Source organism: Grammomys surdaster, unplaced genomic scaffold, assembly GCF_004785775.1.
Source record: "Grammomys surdaster isolate TR1022 unplaced genomic scaffold, NIH_TR_1.0 125896, whole genome shotgun sequence".
NCBI lineage: Eukaryota > Metazoa > Chordata > Mammalia > Rodentia > Muridae > Grammomys > Grammomys surdaster.
In genome coordinates this window covers 2,091,447-2,099,100 of record NW_021620720.1, presented here as the reverse complement: position 1 = coordinate 2,099,100, position 7,654 = coordinate 2,091,447, and positions in this window count along the sequence as shown.

Sequence of the window (7,654 nt, the reverse complement as noted above, 5' to 3'; positions counted from 1 at the left end):
ACCCGGAGTCGGCGAGCAGCAGGGGCTGGGCGGGGCTTCCAGCCCGCGGGAGCTAGGCTGTGCCTCGGTCAGGACGCTAGAGGGCGCTTCTTCTCTGCCTCTTGCCCACGGAGCCCCAATTTCCGCTGAGGTTGAGCCTTGAGGGCTTCTGGCCCTTCACTCTCTCTCTTACACCCATCTTCTGTGTGCTTCCCTCCGTTTATCTCTGCCTTGCCTTCTTACTAACCTGTAGACAGACCCCTGGGCAGAGTCTAACTCACATTTCTGTCATTGCTTTTTGTCTTCAGAATTCTCAGTCACATCCACTGCACAGTAGACAGAATGCTTTTCCTATTCTTAAAAACTGTAATCCCGGCTGAGTGCTCAGACTGTAAGCACCTGGCTGCCCCGAGCCTAATTTGCATTGAGATCTTCGTCCCATGTTATTTCCCTACCCTGTCTTTGAGACGGGCAGGGGCTGAAGCGTGGCTCAGTTTTTACTTCCGTGCCTGAGGTGTGTGGAGGGTTTTGCTTTTAGGATTCCTTGTAAGGCTTTGAGGGTCTCTACCTGCTTCCCTCCACCAGGTGTCTTTCCTTAGCATAGTATATGCTCCAGGGAGTTCCTTGGGGGCGGGAGATGGGAGGGTGAGGTGGGTGCTAACAACTGTGGGATGTAGGGGCCCCTGGGAATGTCAGTTAGTGGTAGGCCTCAACAACAGGTCTCTGGGTAGTTATGGTTCAAAGAACAATACTTCATAAGAGCAATTACAAGTGAGAACACAGAGAAGGCCTTAGGCATTTGACGTTTTCTTTTAGCTTATAGGTTGCAAGTAGGATAAGGAAGGGAAACTCTTAGAACAGACTTATCACAACTTACTCTGTGGGAAAGTGTGTTTGTCGTTCTTTGCCATTTCCTCTTTCTATTAGAGGTGGGGGAGAGGGCAACTCCGGGTTCTGGGACATCAGTATCAAGTCCCCTTGGCCTGTAGACTTAGCTCCTTTTTGCTTCAGAACGTCTTTTCCCAACCAGGCTAGTTTCAGTATCTCAAAGACCTTGCTATATTTGAACAGGCGTGGGGCTCTAGGTTAAATAAGACTATAGCCTGATTACTTAGCTGTAATTTCTAACACACCCTATCCCTCTTGTTGAGAGGGATCTGGCCAAGACTATGCAGGCAGAAGAGTTATCTGTCTAGTTGCTCCTACTGTGGCGGTGATTCAGCCATGGCTTGCTGTTCTAGGTCTGCTCAGATACATGGTCTGGTTTATGACCTTAAAGACTAAACTTCAGTTTATTAGTTTGCTCATTATAAATGATCTGATGGGTGTTTAGATTTTTGCTGTCCTGGTTATGCTGAACAGCTTGCTTTTCAGTGACTTCAAAAGGAAAAAGTAATTTGTTAAAAGTGATAATAAAAGGCAGAACTATCGAGACTAGGTAACTCACGGCAACCATGACATGCTTTGGTACTTTCTTTTTCTTTTTAGTGGAGCCCATGATCAGCTCCAAATCAGAAGGTTGTTCAATGACTATAAAGTCAGAGCATGAATGGCAAGGGACAGAGTGACTCAGGAGATGCCTTTTAAGCCTTAGCTGACTGATCAATCTCTTTCCCATCCAAAAGATCCCCAGTATTTACATGTTCCCACACATCCTTTAAAGGAAACCAATAATTAATACCGCTTTTATAATATTTTTATTTTTTTCATCTTTTATTTCCTGACTTAAAATGGCGTACTGCTGTGACACAGGCTTTGAAAAGGTAGAGCGGTTTGGTCATTGTGTTCTTGTAAAATGGAGGCTTAGTAACAAATGCGAACCCCTCTCAGGGGCTCACAGGGAGTTCTAGATATCCAGTTTTCTGGAGCACTTGTTGAAATGTAGTTTCCTATGCCCCATGAACTGAACTGAAATTTCATGGTTTATTCAGTAAGTCCCCAAGATGAGATTTTCATCTACAGGCACAGAGGGTAAGTAGTGAATACAGAAAAAGTAGAAAAAGAGGGAGAAGGGAGAGCAACAGGCTCATTTCCTGTTTCTATTCTTCCCTTCCCTCTTACACAAGGGTGCTGGCCCTTAGCCTTCATCATCCTTCCTGCTGCATCTCACCTGGCCCTGACCACATCTTAATTCTTGCCCAAGCTCCACTCTCTCCTTCTGTCCTACCAGTTCTTCATCGCATTGTTTCCACCGAAGTAGAAGTCTAGTGAAATCTGAGATATGTCATCTCTTTAAAAACAAAACAACAGCAGCAACAAAATAAAAACGTCACGAAATATTCTGGAGGTGGAGATGTAGCTCAATGGTAGAGTGCTTGCTTCGTGTGCACAAAGCCCTGGGTCCCATGCCCTGCATAAATAAGGCTTGATGATACTCTCCTGTAATCCCAGCACTCAGGAAGTAGAGGCAAGAAGATCAGAAATTCAACTACAGATGGACTTCCTTAACTTCAGAGCAAGTCTTGTCTACATGAAACCCCATCTTTAAAAAAAAAAAAAAAAAAAAGCCATAGCCAGGCAGTGGTGGCGCACGCCTTTAGTCCCAGCACTTGGGAGGCAGAGGCAGGTGGATTACTGAGTTTGAGGCCAGCCTGGTCTACAGAGTGAGTTCCAGGACAGCCGGGGCTATACTGAGAAACCCTGTCTCGAAAAAACAAAAAACAAAACAAAAAACCGCCGTGGTGCTGCATAAACATTTAATCTCAGTACTTAGGAGGCAGAACGCACAGATCTCTGCTTTCCAGGATGGCCTAATTTACGTGTTGAGTTCAGGCTATCCAGGGATACGTTCAGGCTATCCAGGGAGACCCAAACCCCCCCGAAAGAAAAAAGACTACAGAGAAACGCACACAAAGATGGAGGAATAGCATAGCGAATCCCCCCCTTCACCAGTCAACTCTTAACTCAAATCTTCAAATTTATTTCATTTACATCCTACTTCTTCCCAGCATAATATTTTGGTGGAGATCCCAGACAGCTAACATTTTGTCCAGAAACATTTTGATATATAGCTCTAGAAATAAGAACTTTTGTCTGTTTTATCTTTTTCATGTGTACATGTGTGTGTGCGCTGTGTATGCACCAATGTATGTTCTTATGAGTGCATGTGGAATTGAAGCCCAAGGGTGACGTCAGGACTCTTCCTCAGTTGGTCTCCAATTTATTCTTTTTGAGGCATAGTCTCTCAGTCAAGCACAGTGCTCCCGATTTGTCTAGTCAGCCAGGCAGTTTGCTCAGGGGATCCCATCTCCATCTTACAGAGGAGAGAGGAGGCTGCAGAGACCAGCAGAGTGTGTCAGATCCACTGGGACTAGAATTACAGGTGGTGGTGAGCTGCCATGTGGGTATTGAGAACCCTGTCCTCTGCAAGAATAGCCAGAGCTCTTAACCATCCCTCCAGATTCCCCCAAATAAGAACTTATTCTTTTAAGAAGCATAATTATCAGCCTGGTCTACAGAGTAAGTTCCAGGACAGCCAGGGCTACACAGAGAAACCCTGTCTCAAAAAACAAAACAAAACAAGCATAATTATACTGCTGCTATCAAATTTAAAATAATTAACAATCAACCTTTACTATCCTCCAGTTAGCTTTCAAATATCCAGTAATCTCATGCACTTCATTTTTTTTAATGTTTTTTTGGATCATGATCTGATTAATACTTCAACATTGAAATCTTGGTGTGTGTGATGTATGTACATATTTGTGTGAGAGTGCGTACATGGTGGCCAGACATTGACGTGGGATGTCTTCCTTAGGTTCTCTCCATGTGATGTTTTTGAGATGGCGTGGCTCACTGAGCCCGGAGCTCACGGCTTGGCAAGACTGGCTGACTAATGAGCTCCCAGAAGACATTTACCTGTCTCTCTAGTTCTGGAGTCACAGACTTGTGTGATCACATTGTATTTTTATGTTGGTGCTGGGGACCCAAATCTGGGTCCTCGTGTCTGTGCACAAGCACATTACAGCCATTACCCAGCCCCCAAACCTGGAAATTATTATTTTTTTTTAAAGATTTATTTATTTATTATATATGAATACACTGTAGCTGTCTTCAGACACACCAGAAAAGGGCATCAGATCTCATTACAGATGGTTGTGAGCCACCATGTGGTTGCTGGGATTTGAACTCAGGACCTCTGGAAGTGCAGTCAGTGCTCTTAACCACTGAGCCATCTCTCCAGCCCCCAGACCTGGAAATTATTGCTATGCCTCTGAAGACTCTAACGCCAGGCTCCTGCTCCGTGTCTCTTTTCCTGTGTCGTGTGCTTCATGAAGAGACTGTGGCCTCTTTCTTTAATTGCTCTCAATCCTCTTTCAGTCTTTCTCAGAGCATTTGAGAAAGTGACAAAGCCTCTCTCTATTCTGAAGTCACAGACAGACTCACTGAACAAAGAAAAGCTTTTATACGTTTCCAATTCCAGTGAACTTCTTTACTTTGCAGACAGGACCTTCCTTGCCTTATCCACCACTGGACAACCCCCAGCCCCTGCCAGTCTCATGTGATGCTGGATATGGAAAGAAGACAGGCAGAAATTAAAGAAGTCTTTTGGGGCAGTGGGAAGTCTAAGGGAAAAGCAGAGAAATTGGAGATTGTCGCATTCCTATAAGAAAAAGAACTGAATCTCTTTCCTCTGGACACTCTGTTTTTTGAAAAATGTCTTAGGGACACTCTGTTTTTTGAAAAATGTCTTAAAGTCTCCATTTTTTAAAGATCTTTATGATCTTGGCTCCTACTCACCTAGTCAGTCTGGCTACTCAGTCTTGTAAAACCTTAGTAGCATCTTTAAAAGAAAAAGCACGTAAGGAAAAATAAGGAGCTGGGTAGATGTCTCAGGGGAGAAGAGCACTTGGCTGCTCTTTTGGAGGACGAGGGTTCAATTCCCAGCACCCACGTCAGGCAGCTCACAACCTCCTGTAAATTCAGTACCCCACCCCCATCATTCACTAATTAAGAAAATGCCCTACAGGCTTGTTTACAGCTAGATCTTATGGAGGCATTTTTCTCAGTTGGGGCCCCCTCATGACTCTAGTTTGTGTTACGTTGACATAAAAGTAGCCAGCACGCCTTGTTTTTACATTTTAGTTTTTGTGGGCCAGTGAGATAGGTAAAAGGCTCTAGTCATTAAGGCCAGCAAACTGAGTCCAATCCCTAGGAACCCCATGGTGAAAGGAAAGAACAGACTCCCACAAATTGTCCTCTGACCTTCACAGATACGCTGTGACACTCTTGTTTTCACACAGACAAACAAATTAATAAATGCAATATTAAATATTTTACATTTTTATTTACTTAGTTAAATTTATGTATGTGTACTTATGCGTATGTGTCTCTGGGTGTGGGTACATGCATGTGTCACAAAGGCCAGATGAGATGTTACTGGAGCTAGGGATATAGGCAGTTGATAACCAGCTACAGCATAGTTGCTTGCAAATGAACTCAGGTATCTGTGAGAGTAGTGCTCACCCTAAACTGGTGACCCGTTTCTCCATCCCCATTTAAAATCCCTACACACAATAACATTAAAAAAAAAAAAAGCAAAAAGCCAGACTCTGTGCAGTTATAGTGCCTGACTGACTTGTGTGCTTTTTCTTATTTATTTATTTATTTATTTATTTATTTATTATATGTAAGTACACTGTAGCTGTCTTCAGACACCCCACAAGAGGGCATCAGATATCATTGCAGATTGTTGTGAGCCACCATGTGGTTGCTGGGATTTGAACTCATGACCTCTGGAAGATCAGTCAGTGCTCTTAACCACTGAGCCATCTCACCAGCCCTTGTGTTCTTTTTCTATGGCTCCTCTCACTGTAATGTAAAGCGATCCCATGGGGACTCTTGCCTTCCTGGTCACGTGAACAAGGAGCCTGAGGATACAAGGCTCTAGGAGACTTGTTCTTGGTCAGACTCACTACTTTACTAGTGGTTACACAGTGTAAAAGTCTCTTAATACTTTTGAGTGGTTTGACACTGGGGCATCTCTCAGTGTGCCATCCATCCCCTGGGCAGCCACATTCCCGGGAATCTCCACTAATACCTGCTAGAGCTGGTAGAAAGAATTGTTCTTGTCCAGGTCTGAAGGCATTTGAATTGTTCCTCTTGATGAATTGTGTCCACTCTCCACTGGATAATTGATTATGCAGTTGGAATTTGCCTTACTTTTCTATTGCTGTGAAGATATCATGACTTATAAAAAGAGTTTATTGGGTGCTGGAGCAGTAGCTGAGAGGATAGACCCATAAGCAAGAGGGAGGGAGGGAGGGAGGGAGGGAGGGAGGGAGGGAGGGAGGGAGAGGGAGGGAGGGAAGGAGAGAGAGAGAGAGAACTGAAAATGGTGTTGGTTTTTTAAACTTAAAAGCTCCACCCCCTGCCTCAGTGACACACCTCCTCCAACAAGGCCACACCTCCTAACCATTCCTAAAGAGTTCTACCAACTGGGGACCATTCTCATTCAAATCACAGTAGCAATTCCTGAGATAGGCTCAGAAATTGGTAAATAACCCTGTCCACAAACCCTCCACATCAAATCCCTCCTTTGTTCTAGAATAGGGTAGCAAAGGACAAGGAGAAGCCCCCCTGCTACCCTGTCAAGCCTTGAAGCCCTGGCCCCTCATCCTTTGATAACTTTTTGTTTTTTTTTTTGAGATAGATAGGTTATCACTATGTGACCCAGGTTGGCCTTTAACTCACTGTGTAACCAAGGCTGACTTCAAACTCCTGATCTTCCTGCCTTCTCCTCCCTAGTTTTGGAATTATAGGCTTGCACCTGGCTGGGTCTACTTTTTTTTTTGTTTTCAGTCTCAAAATCAATATATTGAGCAGCAGGCATTGCTCTGAGCTCTGGGGATTCAGCAAAAGATAAGACAGTCAAGGTCCTGTCCTCTTGGAGCTCCTGGGTCATTAAGAAACTCAGAGGCATTAATCAGACTCACAGAGTTGTCATGACGGACTGTGTGTGGGATCTTCTGCACTCTCTGACATCTGTCTACAGTCCCAGCAGCTGGTAGCCTATGGTCCCTACAAGCAAAGTAATAACAGCTGCAGCTCTAGGCACTGCTAACATGCCTTACATAGTAATTGCTGAATTCTCAGGACAACTCTGTCAACCCGGTAGTTCATTATCTCCCTCCTCCTACAGACCAGAGCGCTACTTACTCATATCTCTGCTCAGAGAAGTCAGTCCAGGCTCTCAGGACTAGTGCACACGATGCTTGTATTCCTAGGCGAACTGCAAACTCTCCTACAGTCCACTGAATTTCAAAAGGTTCTTTGACTTCAAGGGGGTAGGACAGAAGGAACTAGAATCGTTCTGTCAAGTAAAATATGGGTTAGACACCAGCAAGAACTGGTTAACACTGTTAAGGATATGAGAGAAAGGGATCTCTTTTCTGGAGACTTCCTTCTTCTCTGAATGTTCTGCGCTACGTAAATAACACTTTAAAATAGAAGAAAAGAGAACTCACTTGTCAACTGTGTTTGCTTCTCTGTCTCTGTGGGCCAGACAGAAGGTTGAAAAAGGGAAAAGGAAGTGAACCTGGTTCTGCCAGCGGTAACATAAAGGCAAAACCAGGTGACTGTCAGAGGTCACTTTCCTTCCCTAGGCAAAGGCATCAGGTATCACTGCAGGACAGATCTCTCTCTCTCTCTCTCTCTCTCTCTCTCTCTCTCTCTC